Here is a 536-nt window from a genome sequence, read left to right as displayed (position 1 = left end):
TTAAAAAATAATGGCATCCAAAACCATTTCCTGCACACGCACAAGTAGAATCTGAAGATGGTTTTCAGGCCAGAATGCTGTTATATGAAAAGTCCTGCTCTTAACTATTAAAAATCATTACACTTGAGGAGAGCCTTTTTTGTTTAGCCCCATCCATTAATGAGGATTCATTAAAATAATACAAAGCACCAGAAAAAATCTAATTATATAAAGACCAAACAATCAGTCCAATAGAGCATGAAGTGAGCAGCCATCTGTTGAACAGTCCTGTTTGCTAAGAACTCAACATCCATCTTAGTCGTGGAAAACAGAGGAACTAACAACACAGAAACCAAGGAGAGCTTGGTAAATAACAACAAGGGAAACAAGTAAAAAAAAATGGGAATTACAGTTGATCCTAACACCCAGGAAATGTGGAGATTGCTTTTCTGGGGAACACAACAGCCGACCATTGATGGATGATGAAGAGAGTGAGACTACCAGCCCAGACTAGCAAAATTCACTGGGTAATATGGAGAGGGATGGGATGGGATGGG

This window comes from Parus major, chromosome 9, assembly GCF_001522545.3.
Source record: "Parus major isolate Abel chromosome 9, Parus_major1.1, whole genome shotgun sequence".
In the NCBI taxonomy this organism is placed as follows: domain Eukaryota; kingdom Metazoa; phylum Chordata; class Aves; order Passeriformes; family Paridae; genus Parus; species Parus major.
The sequence above is the reverse complement of the archived record's forward strand: the minus strand, read 5'-3'. Positions refer to the sequence as shown.